We start from the raw sequence: 23650 nt of genomic DNA, 5'->3' as shown, positions 1-23650 counted from the left end.
CTTACATAAGTGGAGGTTTTGAAATGACCCGAAACCACACAATGGGGATCTCGAATGGCATGATATTCATAGACAATGAAAGAAAGGAAACCTTTTGGAAACCACTTTAATGATTATAAGGTGTCTCTATATTCAGCAGTGAGTTTATTTATAGTGATCAACATATTACAACCATGCAATTATCTCTTATGGCATTCTTCTATTTTCTTATTATTACCTTTTCACATCTCCTATACAAATCTATAACATTGTGGTTTTTGATCATAACGTATAAGCATACTGAAGCTTTTCTTCACCAAGGGATTGCAGAGTGCATGTGTTTGTGTGTTATCTAAGAGAAGAATTGCATGCCTCAGCCTCATATAGGTCCACTCCTTGGAGAGCAGCAGCTCTAACAATGTCCCCAGAGGACCTTGAGCTCTGTTGAGCTGTCTGCCTGTTGCTCTACATGTAGCCGCTCGGCTCAGCATCAACAGCATCAGCAGCATAGCATCGCCCGGCGACCAGAGGCTACAACGGTTTATACCAGTGGTCCCCAAACTACGGCCCGCGGGCCGGATGCGGCCCGCCTCCACATTTGGTCCGGCCCCCTGAACAATACCAGAGACGCATTATGATTTTTTTTCAGTCTGCACAATTAATCGAATTTTAATCGCGATCACGATTTTGGCTGCCACGATTAAATGAGCATGATCGTCTGTGATATTGACGTTTAAAATACGTGCTCTGCTACATATCAAATCAAGCGCTTCCTGAATCAGCCAGACGTACTCAGATGTTACAAGTAAAAGGGATCATTTTCAACATTTTACGTGATTAAAGAAATGGAATAAAATATTCAAAATTCTATTTTCATTAGTGTTTAATCACCTGAAAACTGAGGGTCTTTGTGTTTTCATATCTTTACGGAGTCCACCATGTTTCTAGTAGCCCAGAACAGACAAATAAAAACCCTGGCTCTAGAGAGGGCCTTGTATTTTTATGTTACCTGTAGGCCACCGTAGTTCTCTACACGCTTCCTGCAACCTCAGCGCTAGTTGCCACTAAATCCTACACACTGGTCCTGTAAAGTACTAACAGTGAGCATGCAGAATCATATGTTCATATGCATTATACTGTATTGTAATTAATTAAAAAAATATAATTGTTGAAGCTACGTGGGACTAATTTGAGCCAAATGACTTCATCGATAATAATACATCATAGTTCAATTGCTAATTATATTTTCTATTGATAATCTGAAACTGCAAAGAAACTCTTGACTAAAGCTTTAAAACAATATTTCGGAGTGAAGAGTAACGTATTTGTCTCTCACATGTAGTAAGTAAGGGTAAGTATAAAGAAGCATAACATGGAGACAGTGCACTACTTGAGTAAATATACTTCACATTGATCGCGCAGATAAAACAAACAAGATGTTAATGTGTTTATGACTGAGCTTTAGAGGTACTGGGAGGCTGATTTTGTTTTACCTTTCAACAGAGCCAGGCTAGCTGTTTCCCCCTGTTCCCATTCTTTATGCTAAGCTAAGTTAGCTAAGGTTGACTGTACCTTAATACTTAACATGGAGAGTGGTATCTCATCTCAGTCATGACAAGAAAGCAAATAAAAGATTTTCCCAAACATGTTGAATGTAATGTTTAATATTTAAGCTGTATTGCACAAAGCTTGTTATTCATTTATTTTTTAATGCAGCACTTGTTTACATAAGTGAGTATTTACTATCATTGCCATTTCCAGACATCAGAGAAAAGTCTGAAAGGGGATTTCTTGGGGCTGTTTTTCTTTAGATGTCTACATGTAGCGGCTTTTTCCAAGAAGTTTGCAGAAGGTCGATCAGGAAACGCTCTTATTACATATCGGTGGGTGGTTTTCTCGGTTTGACAAAAATAAAAGTTCAAGATAACTGCTTCTCGGAACAGATCTCTGTTCACACAATAACCCTAACCACAGGAAATGATCAACAGTGCAAATTACAAGCAAGCAGTTATAAGCCATGGCAGGTACATTATGGACATCTTGAAGGACATTTTCTGTCCATTTACTTGTGGCATTGTGTCCATTCATTTCAATTCCATTCCACATAAAGTAAAAGCTATCTATCGCTCTATATAAAAGCAAAATTTCAGTTTTGTACAAAGCCCTGGAAGATCTGCCAAAATGTTTCATTAAGGGTCCCTATACTGTAAAATAGAGATATGGGGCACTGAATTTCATAGAATGTGTCAGACCCATAGACTGTATATAAGAAGTTGACGTCGTCATTGTGACGTCACTCATTGGTTTGTAGACTGCTGTTATGAAGCCACGAGTTTGGCGATTTGGCCGCCGCCATCTTGGATTACGGCCGTCGCCATCTTGGCTTTTTGCAACCAGTGAACATAAATTACCATATTTGGACTGCATGCAGAGGAGTGTTGTAAAGACGCCGTATACGGCTCTGGTAGCGGCAGCGAACAGTCAATCACAAGGAAGCCACGCCCAAAAGCATACTATTTTGCTGTATATGGGACCATAATTTACTAAATGAACATCATGCTGTATTGAAGAAGTCTTGAAACTAGCGATTGAGACCATAAACTCATGTTTACAATGTTTACTGAGGTAATAAATCAAGAGAGAAGTAGAGTCATTTTCTCATAGACTTCTATACAATCCGACTTATTTTTGCAGAGGAGTCGCCCCCTGCTGGTCAGTAGAAAGAATGCAAGTTTAAGACACTTCTGCATTGGCTTCACTCGTTATAACCTGAGGTTGCCTTCGGTCAGACCACATTCAAACAAGAAGTAGCTTTGGTGAGCCCCACGGTCCCTCTGCCTCGCTCCTGCCGCTAGGAGACAAGCAGGCAACTCCGGAGACGGACCGTCAGTTGGCAGCTGTAGCAACTGAAATTCAGCCAGCACAAACCCCAGCTGGTGGCAGCAGTTTTGAGTATTTTTGTTCTGTTTTAGGATACAAGTACAAGATGTTTCGAGTGACTGTATATTCAAGAGAAAGTTAGATTTGACACAGTAATGGCTTTTTATTGCTACCCTCTTCTGTCAAATTTGAACACAAATTATTTCCAAATATATACATGGCAAAACATCTAACTAGTACAAATATGTAATACAATTACACAACATCCAGGTAATAATCAGATTGTTATACCAGTGGAAAGGATCTAAGAATAGCAAAGACACGTCTCAATGTTCTATCCATCCCACAATTTTGTTGATGATTATCAATAAAGCTAAGATAGCCAAACCCACTCACAGAATTAGCTTTTAAATAAATGTTATCTCTCTCTCACACAAACATACACACACATGCACGAACACACTGTCGTTGAACAAATATAAATGAAAGTCAAAGACACATCTGAGCTGAAGAACTCTGTCATTTATTGATTGGACAGGATATCTTTTTGGCAGCATATCAGCTAACAGGTACTATTTAACCGGAAATGTTTCCGACATACATTGACTGGCAGTGATTCAAAGTCTAACTGTAGTTTCATGTCTTCTTCTTTCGAACAGCAGGAGCAGAGTTAACAAAACACAGATGTGCATGGAAACATCTTACATGTCCTTTTTGTAAGTCTATAATATGATTGGGAAAAACTCTTTTAAAGTAATCAATATGTTGTGTTACTGTAACGGAGCTTTTTTGCATCTGTTAGCCTCTTGTCTGGATTACACTAGGGACTAGCTGGTGAACATAGTTTATCAGGTAGCAGGTAATGAGCGGCTATATTTTCTTTCTCAGTAGTAAGTGGAAACCAAAACAGAGCTAAAAAGAATAGTGAATATTGCAGTTACACTCATCAGGTGACAAGAAACAACTTCAAATGAATGCAAACAAAATGAAGGAGGACTAATAGCTCTATGGATCTGTGTCCTAACGTCAGTATAAAAGGAATTTTGGCCGTTGGAAGAATAGTTGGCGGTCCAGGCAAAGTATTGAGGAGCTCTGAAAGGGCTGGCCCAAGGGCAGCCTATCAAAGTTGAGACTTAGAGTGCCGTTCACCGATACCTTAGAACAGGTACAGTGAAAAGCACCAAAGCCACCAACATCAGATGGAGCAGGTGGGAGGACATCCTGCAAGATCTTGCTCTAGAAATAGGACCGGCTGGTCCAGTGGCTACTAATGGAGTGGGAGTTGTACACAGATGATCAAAAAAAAAGCCAAGACCAGGAGGCAACCTCAGGTTCTGAAGAGTGAAGCCAATGCAGAAGTATCTTAAACTAGCATTCTCTCTAATGACCATCAGGGGGCGAGTCCTCCGGTTGCAAAAAGAAGTCTGGTTGTATAGAAATCTATGAGAAAATGACTCTACTTCTCTCTTGATGTATTACCTCAGTAAACATTGTAAACATGAGTTTATGGTCTCAATCTCTAGTTTCAAGTCTTCTTCAATACAATTATGGTCCATTTAGAGTCTAACAGACCATAAAGCGGAGTATGTTTTAAGGCGGATTACCTTGTGATTGACAGGTCTCTACCCTACCAGAGCTGTGTACGGCGTCTCTACGCCACTCCTCTTCGTTAGTTGGTTGCAAAAAAGCCAAGATGGCGACGGCCAAAAAGCCAAACTTGAGGCTTTAAAACGGCTGCCCCCAAACCAATGGGTGAGTCATGATGACTGCGTCCACTGCTTATATACAGCCTATGGCCAAGATAACAAAGTCTACTGGGGCTATATCTTCAAAAGAAATGGCAAGGAAGAACACGGACAGCGTGGATACGTTCTAGGCATGGCCCAGACAGGAGAAGTGATGGCATTCAAGGAAGGCCTGTTGGAGTTTGAAAAACGCAAAATCAAGCATATCAGAATAATTGCTTATTTTTTTTCTGTGCTTAAGCTTTAAAAGAAGACCTTGACATCCAGCTAAAAGATGGATGAAGGCTCTCAGGGCAAGGCTGTAGCCCACAGCAACCTGTGAAGAAAGATTGCTCAATTGAGAATAAACACGTATATCTCGAGGTGGTGCGCTAGAGAATGCTCACCACACGAGGAACCCACTGGCAGTTGACCAATATGTCCAAGAACGTAGGGTGGTACTAGTGGGAGTGAGAGGTTGTGGAGATTCACCAAAGGAGTCATAGTAGGAAATATTAAGATAAGCACAGGTGTTACCAATAACATTAACGATGGCTGTGTTCTATTAATGCGTCCCAGAAAGACGAAAGAAGACAGTGTGACAGAGAGCCAACATGAACAATACCAGGACCCGGAAACTAAAGCAGCTCCAGGAAATTAAGCCATCACTGTTTTTATCATTTACAAATCCGCATACAGTTTTCTGGGTGCTACTTGGGGCCGCATAAGTTTGAAAGGTACCAGAGTTCACTTGACTGAGCAAATAAAACGTATCTTCTTTTTACTTCAATAATGATGCATTTTCCAATGTATTTGTATGTGATTTCTTCAGTAGGTCTCCTGGTGCTGCAAGAAAGCAGGCAGGGAGAAAGGAAAGTCACGGGTTGTCCTGAAGAGGATTCAGAAGCTAAGAGGATTCAGCACACATGATACATGAGTCTTATTACGTCCATCACTAGCATTTCTAGCAACATATTCTTTGCATCTGTATAATAAAAAAAAAATTGGATACTGGTTAATGGAAAAGATGTGTCCTAAAATATAGTTCACTATAAATATAGTGAGTCTTGGGTCTCGTACCAAGACACGGTTCTTGTGCTTGCACGTGGATGTGGATTCATGCCTTCCACATTCTGTTGTTGGAAGATAAATAGTTTTAAAGGCCGCAAAAGAATCCTCAGACAATGGTCCTTGTGCGAAGCATGAAAACTGGGCAGGTTACCACCACCTGGACAACTGCCAACAGACCTGCAAAATAAAACAGTTCAAAAGGGCTGGTGGAGAACACATCTATGGGTTGTATTTTAATCATGCTTCGTCTGAATTTAGATTTCACAGCAGGCTACTGAAGCTAGTAAGACATTTGGAAACAATGTGACATTTTCTGGATGAGAAATGGAAGTGTTTTAGAGATTTTCCAGGATTTGGCGGATCTTCCTCACATTTTTTTGTTTTCCCTTTTTACTTTTTGTCTCTCCGGTTCCTAATGATGGCTATCAATTGTCTTGGTCCTGATTGGTTCACACAGTTGGGAACACAAATCCACATTTTCGGACGAGGTCATAACACCACATTATTCCCCACAGATATCAAATCAAAAACGTAACTAGCTTACAACTGGCATCAGCTCAAATAGCTAACGTTGCTTTAGTAGCAGCAGCTTGATGGTTCTATGGTAATACAAATGTCAACAGTTCTTATGCTAATTTATTGGTACGATATGCAGATTATTTAGTTATTAGTATTATTTGCATCACTAAACCAGATGTTCTTTTACTTTGATTGCCTGGAAGCTGATATAGCAACATAAATTAAAATACCACATTTCACCCAACAATGTACAATGTTTTATATAATATATATGTTGTTGATAATATGGTTTTGAATATTCATCTTATTACATGATAATAATCCCATGTCATAGAACAACTGGTGTAACCAGATGAGTCACCACTGTATGGAAGTATGGAAGTTTCTCGTTGTCTTTTGACTCCATCAGTCCCTCACTCTGCGTTAGAATATAAAACAGACCAGTATTTTATCAAATGTAGGCAGGAGGTGAACACAAGCAGCAACCTAAACAACCCGAAGCATTTCCACTTCCTGTATGGAAAGGAAGTTAAGAAATGATGAAGAAAGCACTTCCTTTTGTTGAAACGCATATTAGGCAGTATTCATCGAGTGAGAAGGAAAGATCTTTAAACCAAAAGTTACACTGTAGAGTGTAGTCAGAGACAGGACATGGGTTGGTGTGACCCCACTCATTTGGCAACAGGTCAGTATAACTACTGCAGATATGATTGATCTTTCCTTTAGGTTAAGAAATCTACCTGTCGACTGAAACTGGATGGATGTTTGCTTTACAGTGGAAAAAAAGAAGGCTTGCACCGCTGACTGCCAGTGAAGACAGAGATAACTGATGGATGAAGACGTGCAAGCCTGTCCTGAGGTCTGGTTACATGTAGACCTACAGTGTAGTACGGGGTCCTTCTGGTGGTTGATGATCCTCCAGCCTCTTTTTTTTTTTTTAAAAACCAGGAAGTGAGGTGAGAACAGAAGACAAAACAGCGCTGGGCCCCAGCAACGCCTCGCCAGAGTGGCTGTCCCTGGCAACGCCGAGGCGGTCTGTGCCAGTTTTGGGCCACTTCTGTCCCGGGGCTTCTTTGAGCCCAGAAGAATGTCAGGGGGAGACTTGGAAACCTTCCCTTAGCTCAGGATGAATGGCTGTCCACCAAACACACTCCCCCACTCACTCTCTCTCTCCCGTCTCCCTCCAAACCTCCCTCATCTACTCACCGAGGAGAAGCAGAAAACAGCGAGAAGCCTCAGCTTGAGCATTCACTTCTTCTCCTCGTTCTCCAGAGAGTCATCATTACACTCCCTAGTGAGAGGGCTGTCACCATAACGTCATCCAATCACTTCATTCCATTGGGTAAATTAGCACCTTTGGTTATAACTGGGTCTTATTTGTGTTGTTTTGAACATCATTCCTATCGGCACTAATATCATTGTACTAAAACAGCTTAAATCGCTGAGTTCTGGAGATGAACCACTAAACAGAAGTCAGACAAAGCGAGAAACAACCACGCTAGATGCGTGGAAGGTGACTGGATGAACCATCTGTTACTCAAACTATTGCCTAACAACAGTTGATAGAGTGAAAAACATCTTTTCCATCGAGAAAAGCTTTCAGTGCTGTTCTTTGCTTTTCTTTTAAAGGAGAAATACTTTCTAGTTCTGATAGAACTGATGCTATTGCAGCATCTACGCTAACCTTTTAAGGAGCCGCCATTGTTGTCCTCTTCCGATCCAGTTGCCAAGCAAAGGTAAAAAAAACACACGAGCATTCACGGTCAATTAACCCCCCTTAAAGTAAGCCGAACTTATTTGGAAGATTCTGAAAGGGACCATTATGATATGCAAGCCAAGGCTAATGTCCCTGAGCAGCCTCCTAAAAATTATGAAACCACATTGTGAATTACATTTTGAGGGAAACATATTTTCTCCAGGATTACGTTTGTTTATTTAATCAAAGAGAGCATCGTAGAAATCAAAGTTCATAAAGAAATTAAAAAAAGAAATTACATTTTTTTTTTTTTTTTATCGAAAAAAGTCTCCTTAATTTAATCATCTAAACCATTTTACACACTGCAAACAGTTCACACACTGCGAAATATTAGAACTGTATCATACCGTGAATCGGTTTTCAGGGCCAAAACGGTGAAATCCCAAATTATTCCATATGAGTAATGTGTTCGTCTGCTAAGTGAGTATGTCTGGAACTTAAAATGGTGTTTCTCCGTTCATCTGAGCCAAAATGGTGGGCAAAATGCCAGCGGCGAATCATACAGGGGGCTTGGGGCTTGGGGGCTGACCGTGGCACGGTTTTGGAGTTTTATTGGCTGAAAATTCTGTCAATCACTTCATGGAACACATCGGTGTGTTCCAAATAAGCACCCGGTTCTAACGAGATGTCACGTGACAAGATCCGCCCGGCAGAGCCTGAGCAAGGGCTCCAGACAAACAGACAGAGACGAGGAAAATGCATGGAGGAGAGATATGAGAGGTCAAAATGATGCCAAACAGCTCTGTTATGATAGATTGTACAATATGAGTGATAAACAAAGTGAAATATAGTGAAATATATAGTTATATAGTATATAAAAGTACAATGGAACAGCTGCAACTCCTGTTTTTTTGTACATAAACTTCTATAACTGGGGTTTGCTTCACTTTATTTACACCAAATCTTTTTGTGAGGCACCTGCACCCTGTGTGCTATGAATTGGGAATCTTTTTAGGCTAACCAGGGTCTCATTTAATAAATGACAGTGCTTTTTCTTCAGGCGAACCTGGTAATTTCCCCTGTTTGCTGTGTTCAGTCTTCAGCTACTATTAAGCAGTAACATATACACAATATTTACTCATCTCATCAAATCTCCCAATTCCTAGTGTTATTCAAGCATCAACATTTTTAAAATAGACCTTGTAGTTACAGAATTGTAGTCTCTTTTGTATGGGTTACAATTTTTGAGAAGAGGCCTAAAAAAAGGCTTAGGGTCCAAGAGCTCAACAAAGCTGTTTGTTTGTGAACACAGAAGTTTATTTTGAAAATAAAATGTATGCATGAAATGAGTATGAGTATGAGTATGCTAATTTCTAGGAGTCAGGCTTGGCCTGTAGATAAACTGCCGTTACCATTAGCGAGCTAATCTGCTAGCATATTTACTGTCAGTTCAATCACCAATGGCAGTGCTAATATTGTGGGTTTCCCAATGTTCAGGTACGTTTCAGTATATATATATTTTTTTAGCTTTGCGTTTGAGCTGCCCTCTTTAGTTTTAACGCTCTTATATGTCAGCCAATCACAGGGCTGACACATAGAGAGAGACAGACATTCACACTAACCACTGCACCCAACGCAACTTGTAGTCAGTCAAAGTTTTGGAAAACCACATTCTAAAATCCATTAAATTCCAATTCCTGTATTCTTTATTTCTGCATCAGTGCAGATGGAAAGTGCTCGTCCTGACCTGTGACCCCAGGCTCTTGTAATGAATGAGCCGTGACCTTTCCAAATTTCTGTACCAGCAAGGATGGAAGGAATTTATGTCGAACACGGAAGTGCCGGTGTGATGATTAAAAAAAGTTACTTATTCAGACAGACACTCTGCAACATCGAGAACCTGCGAAGCGTTAGAGAATTACAAACAGTCTCACAGATTAACCGCCATGTCCTTATACATGTACCAGTAGGAGTGTGTGTGTGTGTGTGTGTGTGTGTGTGTGTGTGTGTGTGTGTGTGTGTGTGTGTGTGTAGGTGTGTGTGTGTGTGTGTGTGTGTGTGTGTATGGGTGGGTGAAGAGTAACCTCCCATGGGCAGCACATGGCTCACCCATTAAACAAAGCAGACATTATCATGGCATCATGGAGAGATGGAAAATTGGAGAATGGAGACTGGAAGAGTTTGTTGCAGGTCAGAGAAGGAGTTAGGTAATCTATCAACCCCGTCAACCCCAGCTTTAATTTTGGTCATTTTGCCTGATGTAAGAAGTGTGCAACTCAAGCAAGTTTAAAGTTCCGTAGCATGCTGAAAATAGTTTTCCCTTTAACGAAGCAAAGCAGAAAAACCGAAGAATATAGTCTTTGTGAAATGACTGCTGGTGATGGCAATACTTTGTGCAGAAGAATAATGGTTGTGATAATATCAGTCATCATTTAACTGATGAAAGGGTGGCGGACAATGTGAACCGCTGCTGGGCACTGGGCGTGTGCAACCTTGTGATAATACGGTATTCATCTCGGTGCTTGTGTGTGTGTGTGTGTGTGTGTGTGTGTGTGTGTGTCTTCCCTCACTCATCCATTTTCTTGCACAAATGTTTACAGTCAGACTGGTATCGACTGTACGTCTGTATCAAACCAGGCAGCGATGAGAAATCCATTACGTTGCAAAATGTTTCATATGCCAGTGGTGGAAATAAACTTAGTAGTTTTAATCAAGTACTGTACTTAAGCAGAGTTTAGAGACTCGAAACTCGCAAGCATTAGCATTTGATGCAACTTTATATATGATGACAACAAACCTTTTTGTATAGAGCTTCTAAATTTACTCAAATATGCTTTACAAAATAAAAAGAGAAAAAAAGACAATAGATTGTTAAAGAAACCAGAACTTCTATTTCAACACGTTTCAGACAGAAATCTTGTACTCAAAACTCAAACTTAAAATTCGTCTTTCTGTTGAGAGAAAAGTTTGTCAATTTGGGAAATGTGCTTTGTGACTTTCTTGCTGAGTTAGCTGAGAAGATGGATGATGGACGAGTAGTATCGATCTTTTTAAAATGTCAAACTAAGAAAATCTAAAAATGAAGATTTGGAGGGCATGACTTTTACATGTAATGGAGTCATTTTACAGTCTTGTGTTGCTACTCTGGTTCAAGTCAAGAATCTGAGAGCATGTTTGCTGTCACGTGACTCGTTAGTCCCTCGGTAATCACCTGAGTTGTCAGTCAAGATAACGTCAACCACGCTCTTAACTAAGCGGTTTTGTTGCCTGAACCTAACTTCCTGTAAAAGACACAATGTGTTTAAGAAGCGTGTGTTGACAAACCGTCCCTGATGCTAGAGGGCTACCTGGCGTCATGGTTTAGAGCGTAGGGGAGTGACAGTGTTGGATCTGTTGCAGCATGTCAGCAGGGACAAACATATCATTATCGCCCTCGTTATTGAAAGAATAGCTTGTCTCTCTCTTTTCAGATAGCATTTTAATACATATACGATTCTTTTCTTTCCTTTGTGTAGAAGTGAAAGTCATGTTTTGCACCTATATTGTAGCTCGTGTTTTGTATCGTCTCGTGTGTATTAGTTTCATGTATTTCAGAGGCCTATCGAGGGTTAGAATTGCAAATGAGCTCAGGCTATAAATGCTGTGGTGTGTGGCATCGGTTAGCGCTACATACTTGTCCCTGTACAAATAAACATGAAATAAAATACACTGTGCCTTTTATTTTCCCTATACCTGTATGGCTAAGTGAGAGTTCAGGCTAATAACTGTATCCTCCTGTGTCTCTCTGCTGTTTTAGTTTGACCGCGTTAATGTGGAAAAAACACAGAGAGGAATACAGCTGCCATAAACAGCCTCACTTCAATCCCATCAACCCATTTTAGCCTGGATGAAGTCCAAAATGTGTGTGTGTGTGTGTGTGTAAAGCAAACTTTCGATCCCTACTGGGTGGCAGTAAAAGCCTCACAGAGGAAATCAGCGTATTGATGTAGAGTAAGCAGTGAATAAACATAACCTAGCAACCATTACTAAACCTGGCTGTAACAGGTTATTGCTATATTACATTAATTATGTATCTTTCTCTGCTGATGTCAAGGACACTTTTGTGACCATTACCTTGCATATTTGAAGCATCACGTTTCTATCACTGAAATACGGTATGACTCAGGGAATTTCAAAATAAAGTCCTTGTGTCAAGACGGATTTCTAATCGAAAAAAAAAACGTTGCCCTGCGCCAAGTCCCGCCCCTTGAACACAGACTGGTCAATCATAGCGTAGCATCAGCCAGCAGTGACCAGGCCATCCGGCTCTGCTCCATAGACTCTCATATAATCTTCATTTCCAGGCTGGGTTGGTGGACCTGGAGCTCGTGCTGGTTAAACGTTGTTTAATAGTGACACTCGTTCCCCGGAGAGGTTCGAAGGAGATGCACGTTTCTAAAACATTACGTTTCAACGTTAAAAAATAACTAAAATGGAGCTAACATTAGCAGAGTATGTTAGCACATTATTAACTAAAATGAGCACTGCTATGCTACGTATAGCTACTAAAGTTGTACTGAATATTGACACTTGTTTTTTTTTTGCTTTATAATGATTGTAACAGTCAATAAACACTTACCCGGCTTTACAGGAACAGTGTTCCTTCATTTCATGGTCTTCTGTCTGGATCTCCAGGTGAAGCGATGGTTCACTTTGACACTGTGATCTGTAGCTTTAGCTTCTATCTTTATCTTTTTAACCTGTTTTTACTGCTGAATCAGTTTCACATCCTGGATATTTCCTTCATATTGTAGACTCTTCTGTCTACTTCTCTCTAAAATATCTTTTGTCAAAAATCAGATCACGTTTATTCAGGGAGAGCAGTTAGTGACAGTTTGGGCTCCGTGGTAGCTTTGATAGCTTTAAGGAGTAGAAGCGGGGGGCGGGGCTTAGGAAAGGGTGAATTAATATTGTGCGCCCATCAGGCAGGTATGACAACTCATTGCTACAATGTCATGATAGCTTACATATAAACCGTTTTAGTAATAGGTAAAGATGGTAATTAGGGCCCGAGCACCGACAACGTCGGGTCCGCGAGGTCCCTATTGTATCTGTAGGAATTATTATTATTCTTCTTATACCCTCCAATGAAAATGCGTTTAAGGGTATGTGTCTTGTCCCAAACCTCCCCATATTTGGCGAGCATATCAGGACTGCGGAAAATTTTGATATTTTACTGGTCCAATGCTCGAGCATGACAAAATGACTCGCTAGCGCCCCCTAGATGCTAGAAAGGCAAGCCCCAACGGTATGTATGTCCAAATGACTTACAATTTTACAGACATGAGCAACTGAATGAGTTCCACGAAAAATCCTCTTGGGACCCTAAGCTCCGCCTACCAAAATCCAAAATCTTCCGCCACCCTTACTAACAATTCAATCAGTATTTAGTGGAATGAAGTAATTCCCCCCTCTATAGATCATAGTTCAATGAGGATAACTCACTCGTTTTAATGAAAAATACATGTTCAAACTATTTTTTAGGTACATTGGAAAAACCTAGATGTAAATTGCATTAGTCTACCATAACATGTATTTTTCTCTAAATTATTTTAAAACTTTATTTTTTTCATGGGGTGATGTAGATAAATGGAGATGAGACACCTCTGCTGTTCAGGGTCATATTGACGCGCTCACTCAAAATCAAGCCAAATGAGTCAGAAGGATTTATATTGAAAGTAAACTTTACTTATGTTTACTTATAGTGTTAAGAAATAGACATTTACAAAAATTAACAAGAGATCAGCACAATGAACGAGGTGTGTGTGTGTGTGTGTGTGTCTACACAGCGCAAAAGTGACATGTCGTCACGGTGTGCTTTGTGCAAATACATGTTGGCTCTGTCTTTATAATATTTGCATTAGACAGTCTTGGCTGACATGTGTTGGGTGAGGATGACCACTGTCTTTCAAAATTTTTTGACACGAATGTCTCTCTTGGAGGAACAGGTATGTCAGTTTCCTCATCTGATGGTTCATAATCAGCACCATTATAATCTGAATTGACCTCAAGATGGTCTTCATCTTCAGACACATCCTCTTCTATTTCACTGTCGTGATCAAGGATGTGCTCCAGAGCCTCCAGGGCTGTCATCCTTTTGTTTCTGCTCATTTTGTCCTCCAGTAAACTGGTGTGTTGTATGTATCTGCAGAGTTTAATGTTGGTAGGACTCCCAAGCAACCCTTTCGTATGTTTCTCCCATCTCCTGCTAAGTGTGGGCGGAGTTTTCCCATGAGAAAAAAAAAGGTTAAATAAATAGTATCTTTCTCGAACAGGTGCGGTAGTGAGACCGCACCTGTGTGTGTGTGTGTGTGTGTGTCCGCCCATGTGACCTACACTGTCTCATTGTGTGCTTAGCAAGTTCGGCATGCTATCAAGGATAGCTGTTTCCTATTTGTGTTAAGCTAAGCTAACATGTTTAGTATTCAGACATGACTGGTATCAATTTTCTCAGCTAAATTTCTGGGCAAGAAAGTAAATAAGCGTACTTTCTAAAACATCTAGTAGAAGCACTTCTGGTAGATTTTTGAACTATGGAGAGTGCCAGGCTAGTTGTGAAAAAACAAAAATATCCATGTTCTGTCATAAAAGTGAATATTGAGTGGCATATAGAGGCTTAACCCTCTTTCTCTCCCTGTCTCTCTGTGTCTCCAGTTATTTTTTGGGAGACTGTGAGTGATGCCAGCTCATGTGTGGAGTGTTAGTTTTTTTGTCGTGAGTTCAAGGGCGTTACTCCATCGGTCTCCTGGCACCGACTACAGCAACATGCCCAGCAGTTGGAAGAAATGCACATTTCCACGCTGCATGCACATCGCTTGAGCCAGCACACACACACACACACACACAAAGTGCTTTTCTTGCGTTATGAAACAAGAAATGATCGCTCTACTTCATGCTTCTTGACTGCTGATTAAAAGAATTGCATTCAAGGTGGAGGGATGAAACCCTCGTCCTCGCCATACACAGGCTTTAATTAGTCATACAGCATCCTCTTTTTTTACAAGCTAGTCGATCCTGTTTGTTCACCTTTCTCGCTGCCAGGGAAGTAATTAAAGTGAACCGCCCATGTGACCTACACTGTCTCATTGTGTGTACTTTAACGAACTCCTCCTAGGGAAATAATCGAATCAACTTCAAAATTGGTCAGTACAATCTAAAGACCTTTGTGATGAAAAGTTACTCAAAGCTTGTTGTTTCGTGAAAAGCTGTTGCCGTGGCGACGCATTCTTCGCCATGAAAAATGAAGGTGTTTTTGAGGGGCTAAAAATGCTCAAAACATAACAAAAGTTGTCAAACACATTTACAATCCTGAATGTAGTTATCTGATGTAACTTTAATGTTTCAGAGTGACGGCTCGATAGCGCCCCCTACAATATTTCGCCGATGCAGCCCTCGCAGTACGTCTCACTTAGATGTATACAAATTGGGAAGCAGGTGTATCACATGTAGACTTAAAAAAAGGTCTTTGGGCTCTAAGCTCTAAACCCAACCAGAAGTCAGCCATTTTGAATTTTGTATGAATTTCTAGTGTCGTTTGTGCAATTTCCAGGTGCTCTACTTTAACAAACTCCTCCTCGGGAATTAATCACATCAACTTAGAATTTGGTCAGAACAATCTCAAGACAGGTGCGGTAGTGAGACCGCACCTGTGTGTGTGTGTGTGTGTGTGTGTGTGTGTGTGTGTGTGACACATGTTGGGAGGAGTAAGAAATACTTTGTCTCACATTTTCAAAGAAAGAAATGGTCTAAACTTGACCCTTCTGACCCCTTACAGCCTCCACTTTCGCTGCCAGGTCAAATTGACCCGAACATCATCTCTGTAATATAAACCTGCAGGGGGGGGGTTGCAAATACATGATATTTTTTATTTAATTTTTTTCACGTTGATTACCCTAATTAAGGCAAGCCAGACGCTGCAGTCAAGTCCTCTTTTAAGGTGTATGAGACTTGTTAACAAGCTAGACTGTGATGCAGTTCTATTACAATGTTCTTGATACTATTTTAATTCAGCGTTTCACTCTTAATGCTATTTTGATTCAGTGTCTGAGGGAGTGTCGTTGAGATCGAAAAGTGGCCGATGGTATTCTACTGTTCAGAGGTATGTACCGATACCTGGAGTGGTATGCTGCTGTTGTTCAGAGGGAGGGACCGATACCTGGAGCGGTATGCTGCTGTTGTTCAGAGGGAGGTACCGATACAGAAGTTTCATACAGAAAAAGTACTTTGAAATATTTTTTCTAGATTTTCAAACTTTGAAACGGGTCAATTTGACCCGCAACATAACAGGAGGGTTAAATGTACTCAACACCATAATAGGAAATATCGGCCACAGCTACGCTTCTACTGTAAATTAATTACGTCATGTAAAAGGGGGCCCGATAGGAAGCCTGCCAAAAAGGGGGGTGGGGCCTTACACGCTTTAGCATGTAAACTTGTACTAACTTGATTTTGGAAATAAAGACAGTTGCTTTACCATAGTATTGCAAGGAAATTAGAACTAGAGTTTCCTCTCTTTCTTTCCTTCTCCCCCTTCGTCGTACCAGGAGGGGCGCCTTCCGTCAGAGGTGAGTATGAATTCTTATTTAGACTCGTGATTGGTCAAGCCATATAAAACGTCTCTAAAGAAACCAAAAAGTAGGTCGTTTACAGTGGGGTAAATCCACCCACAGATTCTGCCTAAGTGTCCTGGTAGTTAAGACCTCTGCCTAAATCCCACAAAGTGAACCTACAGAACCGGATTTGTGTAGTTCAGCGTAAGTTGTTCTAAAAACTAAAAATCCTCCTTGAAATCGTTACCCAACATTGGTAAACTGATAGACTGTTTACAGTAAGGAACCTAGGGGGTGGGAGGCGATAATGGCTATTGTGGGAGTACCTCTGGTGTCGAAATAGGGGCAAAGGGTTTGCTAAAACCGGCCTAGCCTCCCCGGAAGCCTGGGACACTGAGGGAAAATAACCAATAGTTTATTGTTGAAGAGAGAAAACGCAACAGTACCTACCACTGAACAACAGCAGCATACCACTCCAGGGATAGGTACCTACCACTGAACAACAGCAGCATACCACTTAAATGCAAAACTATTGGGTTGTATTACCCTTTGTAAATAAACGGTAACATTCTGGCATATATCATAAAATCACCGTAAAACCCAGTTATTCTACTATCACATACCGTAATGCAGTATACGGTACGATATCGTAAACGTAAATTACAATAGCTTCACAGTAAAAAAACAGTAAATTACTGGCGTCCCTGCTACCGTTATTTTACGATGAAATTGTTTAGAGTGTAACTGCGTTGCCTATGCATGATACTAGAAATTTCCATTTTTCCATAAACATGACTCGAGTCGACCAACAACAACCCCGGCACAAAAAGCAGTCTGTACGTCACCCAGCTCCAGCCACACCATTTAATGAGGACAAAAGGAGAACAAAACAAATCATGAAAAATGAAGGTGTTTTTTGAGAGGCTAAAAATGCTCAAAACATAACAAAACCTGTCACACACATTTAAAACCCTGAATGTAGTTATCTGATGTGACTTTAATGCTTCAGAGTGGCAAGTCGGCTCGATAGCGCCCCCTACAATATTTCAACGATGCAGCCCTCGCAGTACGTCTCACCTAGATATATAAAATTTGGTAAGCAGGTGTATCACATGTAGACTTAAAAAAAGGTCTTAGAGCTCTAAACCTAACCAGAAGTCAGCCATTTTGAATTTTTTATGAATTTATAGTGTTGTTTGTGCAATTTCCAGGCGCTCTACTTTAACAAACTCCTCCTCGGGAATTAATCAGATCAACTTAGAATTTGGTCTGAACAATCTCAAGACCTTAGTGATTAAAAGTTACTAAAAGCTTTAGGTTGCATCAAAAGACATGGATTTGGTGTGGCAGCCATTTCACATGGTTCACCATCATCCATCAAGCTGTTGTAACTCAACTGTACTTTGTCAAAACTGTCCCAAACTTGACATGGTTGTTGACTGTCATGACTTTAGGACTTCTGCATGCTAATATGAACTCATAGTCATAGCGCCACCTACTGATAAGCACGGACGTAAGCAGGATTCTATAATTACAGCTGCCCAAACACTGAACTTATTAAAAGGGTTTGTGGGCACACCATGAGAAAAATACTTCTCTGATCTAAATATGTGCAAACTAAGATGTTTGGGGAGCAAAAGTTAGATAACAGTGGGTTTTCAAACCATGTCAGTCGACATTAGTATAAATGATCTGTCCAGAGCTTCTACATGAGAATTAGGTTAAATATTACAATGAATGCTTCACACTACAATCTAAAGTTACAGAAGAGCTTAAAATGAAAACAGTGGTAAATTAAAGTGTTCAAGTGAAAGCAAATGACACTGTTTTCTTAACTTTCATGTAAGTCCAAATCCAATCAGCAGGACACTGCAGGGAGTTGAACCCCATCCCAGTAAACTGACAGTCTGTTATGTTACTAACACTGAAGCGCATTCACGCACATTCATTTTCTTGATGATCTTAACAGGCTTACATTTATGATTGTATTGGAGGTACCCTCAACACATTTGAGGCTTGAGACCTGTCAACACGATCTTGTTACGCTGCTGGTCGACGCAGGAAATATAATCTAACTCGTGCACGCAGTGTATGATGGTCACGGAAATGCATGGCCGCGTCAACCAGAGTCCTGCCAGTACCCTCGACGTGCGTGACCGTGCGAGGGCCCGACCAATGCTGCTCGCAGCTTTAATTAGGGCCCGAGCACCGACAACGTCGGGTCCGTGAGGTCCCTATTGTATCTGTAGGAATTATTATTATTCTTCCCTATGATGAAAAACCGTTTAAGGGTATCTGACATGTCCCCAACCTCCCCATATTTGGCGAGCATATCAGGACTGCGGGAAATTTTGATATTTTATGGGTCCAATGCTCGAGCATACAAAATTACTCGCTAGCGCCACCTAGATAATGGAAAGGCAAGCCCCGACAGCCCGTATGTCCAAATTACTTAAGATTTTACAGACATGAGCAACTGAATGAGCTCTACAAAAAATCCTCTTGGGATCCTAAGCTCCGCCTACCAAAATTATCCACCATTTTGAATTTTGTAAAAATAAAAAAAAAATCACTTCTCCTACACCCTGGGTCTGATTGGTACCAAATTTGCTGTGAATCATTATTGGATATATATCATCAAAAGTTATGAAAAGTTTCTTGATATCTTATTGCATTAAGAATATATGGACCAATGAATTTCATGAGGAGTTGGCCTTCTACAGCAATATATATAACATCAAAACCATGTGGCTTATCATCACGAAATCTGTAGCATATGTTCACATTGTGTCCTGTAACATACCCTCAAATTTTTATTCCATACAACCACTAGGGGCCAATGCAGTAATACTCTCATTTCTTTGCATTTTTCGGCATTTTTCATAGTTTTCAGGCATTGTACTTTAACGAACTCCTCCCACAGAATTTATACAATCAACTTCAAATTTGGTCAAGATGATCTAAAGACATTAATGATGAAAAGTTACTGAAATGGTGTACTGACATTGAACGACCTTCGTTTTATGTGGCGCCCATGTCAGGCACATTTCGTGCCGTTCGCCATGAAAGAGGAAGTTGTTGTAACTACAAGGTACTTTATTCAATCTGCCCCAAATGTGTTTTGCATGATGCTGGTCCAGGCCTGAGCACATTTCCATGCCAACATTTTCACAAAGTCATAGCGCCACCTACTGGCAAAAGGAAATGACAAGTTTGATACTTTGATGTATTCCGACGAGGAAGTTTCCAATATCAGTCTAAAATTTGGTAAGGTAAGCCGCAAGACATGATGATGCTTCATCGTGAATATTGTGAGTTGTCGTTAAACGCTGTTGCCGTGGCAACGCGTCATTCGCCAGGAAAAATGAAGCTTATTTTTCTGTGGCTTAGGATGCTCAACAACTTTGTCGTGCTTTGTCAGGGACTTTGTCAGATCCACTTCAAATTTGGTCAGTATAATCTAAAGACCTTTGCAATTAAAAGTTACTAAAAGTTTTACGTTTGCTGGAATGGCGTAGCCGTGGCATGGCGGCCATTTTAAGTGCTTCGCCGTTAAACAAGAAGCTGATGTAACTCCACTGGACTTGCTCAAATCTGTCCCAAACTTGCCATACTTGATAATAGTCATGGCCTGAGGATGTCTATGAGCCAATTTCCACTTAAAGTCATCGTGCCACCTACTGGCAACAGGGAGACAGCGTTATGTGACACACTGAATTGGATTTACACAATGTGGTCTATACTTGATATAGAGCAACATAATGCATGTTTGCGCGTGTTCTCTATCGCCACATAGTGGATACAGGAACTGGTGAAATATTTGCACTACATAATTTCCATTGTCACACAGTGCAAGCATTAAAAATACATCTACCTTGTGGGCTCGCTGTCTGATGGTCGCAGATATTTATGGCCGCTTCTGCCGGCATCCCGCCAGTACCCCCGACCTGCGGGAGGATGCGAGGGCCCGTACATCGCTGCTTGCAGCTTTAATTCTTCTTCTTATTATACCCAATGTTGAAAAACCGTTTAAGGGTATGTGACATGTCCCAAACCTCCCCATATTTGGCGAGCATATCAGGACTGCGGAAAATTTTGATATTTTATGGGTCCAATGCTCGAGCATACAAAATTACTTGCTAGCGCCCCCTAGAAGTTGGAAAGGCAAGACCCGACAGCCCGTATGTCCAAATTACTTAAGATTTTACAGACATGAGCAACTGAATGAGTTCTATAAAAAATAATATTGGGACCCTAAGCTCCGCCTACCAAAATCTTCCGCCATTTTGAATTTTGTAAAAAAAAAAAAAAAATCACTTCTCCTACACCCTGGGTCTGATTGGTACCAAACTTGCTGTGAATCATTATTGGATATCTATCATCAACAGTTATGAAAAGTTTGTTGATATCTTATTGCATTAAGAATATATGGACCAATGAATTTCATGAGGAATTGGCCTTCTACAGCAATATATATAACTTCAAAACCATGTGGCTTATCATCACGAAATCTGTAGCATATGTTCACATTGTGTCCTGTAACATACCCTCAAATTTTTATTCCATACAACCTCTAGGGGGCGATGCAGTAATACTCCCATTTCTTTGCATTTTGAGGCATTTTTCATTGTTTTCAGGCATTGTACTTTAACAAACTCCTCCCACAGAATTTATACAATCAACTTCAAATTTGGTCAAGATGATCTAAAGACATAAATGATTAAAAGTTACTGAAATGGTGTACTGACATTGAACGACCTTCGTTTTATGTGGCGCCCATATCAGGCACATTTCGTGCCGTTCGCCATGAAAGAGGAAGTTGTTGTAACTACAAGGTACTTTATTCAATCTGCCCCAAACTTGTTTTGCATGATGCTGGTCCAGGCCTGAACACATCTCCATGCCAACATTTTCACAAAGTCATAGCGCCACCTACTGGCACAAGGAAATGACAAGTTTTATACTTTGATGTACTTCGACTAGGAAGTTGCCCAGATCACTCTCAAATATGGTAAGGTAATTTGTAAGACAATGATGATGCTTCATCATGAATATTGTGAGTTGTCGTTAAACGCTGTTGCCGTGGCAACGCATCATTCGCCATGTAAAATGAAGCTTATTTTTCTGTGGCTTAGGATGCTCAACAAGCCTTGGAACTTTGCACAGGTGTCATAGGTGATGGTAATAAATATTTCATATGGCTTTTTGGCTTGACCCTTTCAAATTTCCTCGATAGCGCCCCCTACAAATATTCAAAAACGCAGCCCCAGCGCTACGTTTGACCTACATGTATGCAATTTGGTAGGCACGTGTATCATATGAAGACTTAAAAAAAAATGTCTTGCGACCATGCTCTAAAATTAACGGAAAGTCGGCCATTTTGATTTTTGTGTGAATTTTCCCATGCTTTCTAGTCGCTATACTTTAACGAACTCCTCCTCGGGACTTTGTCAGATCCACTTCAAATTTGGTCAGTACAATCTAAAGACTGTTGCAATTAAAAGTTACTAAAAGTTTTACGTTTGCTGGAATGGCGTAGCCGTGGCATGGCGGCCATTTTAAGTGATTCGCCGTTAAACAAGCTGATGTAACTCCACTGGACTTGCTCAAATCTGTCCCAAACTTGCCATACTTGATAATAGTCATGGCCTGAGGATGTCTATGAGCCAATTTCCACTTAAAGTCATAGTGCCACCTACTGGCAACAGGAAGACAGCATTATGTGACACACTGAATTGGATTTACGCGATGTGGTCTATACTTGATATAGAGCAACATGATGCATGTTTGCGCATGTTCTCTAGCGCCACATAGTGGATACAGGAACTGGTGAAATATTTGCACTACATAATTTCCAGTGTCACACAGTCCAAGCATTAAAAATACATCTACCTTGTGGGCTCGCTGTCTGATGGTTGCAGATGTTTATGGCCGCTTCTGCCGGCATCCCGCCAGTACCCCCGACATGCGGGAGGATGCGAGGGCCCGTACATCGCTGCTTGCAGCTTTAATTACTATTGACTTGCTGAATTGTTTTGATCAAAGATTGTGTAGGGCCGAGATCCTCCTTGTGGCACTGGCACCCCAGTGGCAAGTCTGTGGCAGGTGTCGGCAGGTGTCGGAACTGTCGAAACAGGATGTCGAAACAGGATGTTTACAGAAAACGGGTGGCTCCTTGACTCAACTAAAATCATAAAAGTGATTTATGGCAGCTGAGCTCTCGTAACAACAATGGGTGTTCTCAGGAAATGTGGCTCCGCCCACTCTGCCCGCTCAGCTCGGCAGCTGCCGAACTAGTGCCGCTCAGGTGCCGAACAGTGCCGCTCGCCTGCCACAGTTCCAACACCTGCCACAGACCTGCCACTGGGGTGCCAGTGCCACAAGGAGGATCTCGCTGTCTCTCCAAAGATTTGTGGTCGCTGTGTTTGTGTGTTACCTTTTCCAGGAGGGGAATGGTTAAATACAAGAGCGTTAGCAGGCCACTAGATCATAGATGTATCAGAGAACTGGATAACGGACCACAAGATGGGGCCTTTACAGTCCAAGGAGAATCGCTTGTCTGGCACAGACGGAAACGTTTGGGGATCTGGCGACTGCGACTCTGAACTGATGTCAACTTCTCATCAGAAACATACGTGAAGTTAACACAACAGTTCAATGAGCCGTGCTGGTGCTCGTTCCGACAGAGCTGATGTGAGTAAAGTGAGCTTTTGTGATGGACCATAACTATGCCACACTGAGCCAGTTTAAGCCATCAAATAAATAAATATGGTTGTGACATATTCTATCACATATAAGGTTTAATGACTTATGAAATTAAAATACACTGAAGAAAACTACTACTCATATCAGTGAATTCAGTCTGAACGTGGTTAGCGTTAGCACAAAGGCTAACAAGTGACTAATAAATGTCAAATCTAAAGATCTTGATGTGTGATTCGCCTTTTGTGTCAATTATTCGGTTATGTATCAACCAGGCGGACTACACCATCAGCACATTGTCTGCTTTACACGTTTGAAATCCAAAACACACCTCTTGTAAAAAAGCAAACACACATCGCTCAACACTAAGAGCCTGTGTGTGTGTTGTTCACTAAACACTGCTGTTAAAACACCCCACTTAATCATCAATCACCTGTACCCAGAATGCCCCTGTGAAATCCCGTCACATATTATATAGGATTCAGAGCTTG

At 41.0% G+C, this 23650-nt stretch overlaps 1 protein-coding gene across 1 annotated transcript in view; it reads right to left on the bottom strand.

Moving 5' to 3' along the window:
- The window catches only part of slc41a1 (solute carrier family 41 member 1), a 49148-nt gene extending 28707 nt beyond the window's left edge, over positions 1-20441 (bottom strand). The window contains exon 1 of the mRNA XM_079186590.1: positions 20332-20441. The gene's annotated coding sequence lies outside the window, so the exon portion shown is untranslated. The remainder of the gene's footprint in view (positions 1-20331) is intronic.
- Positions 20442-23650: the final 3209 nt, after the last annotated feature.

Source organism: Pholis gunnellus, assembly GCF_910591455.1.
Source record: "Pholis gunnellus genome assembly, chromosome: 3".
Classification (NCBI taxonomy): domain Eukaryota; kingdom Metazoa; phylum Chordata; class Actinopteri; order Perciformes; family Pholidae; genus Pholis; species Pholis gunnellus.
The sequence above is the reverse complement of the archived record's forward strand: the minus strand, read 5'-3'. Positions and strand labels throughout refer to the sequence as shown.